A 377-nucleotide genomic window follows, 5' to 3' on the forward strand; every position below is an offset into this window, starting at 1 on the left:
GTGTTTTTGTTTTGTTTTGTTAGTACCAGCGATTGAACTCAGGACCTTGTGCTTGCAAGGCAGGCGGCACCAAGCTAAATCCCTGGCCCCTGGTTCTCCATTCTACCTGCATGTTAGACTTGTTGGAAACCTTTAAAAAAAAAAATGCCCAAGCTCCAAACACAGGCATTCTGGTTCATTTAGTCTGAAATGGGTCCCAGGCACAATGTCTTCTAAAGAGCCACCCATCAGATTGTAAGGTGTAGCCATATTCTGAAAATCGCCATTCCAAACCAACCTAAAAATGGACTGTGTCCTAAAAGAATTAATTAGGACATAGAAGTAAAAGGCTCAGTGCTAACAGATGTTCAGTAAGCAATAGTGTCCATTCCTTTTGC

This window comes from Fukomys damarensis, unplaced genomic scaffold, assembly GCF_012274545.1.
Source record: "Fukomys damarensis isolate Sample0158 unplaced genomic scaffold, DMR_v1.0_HiC HiC_scaffold_4, whole genome shotgun sequence".
Lineage (NCBI taxonomy): Eukaryota > Metazoa > Chordata > Mammalia > Rodentia > Bathyergidae > Fukomys > Fukomys damarensis.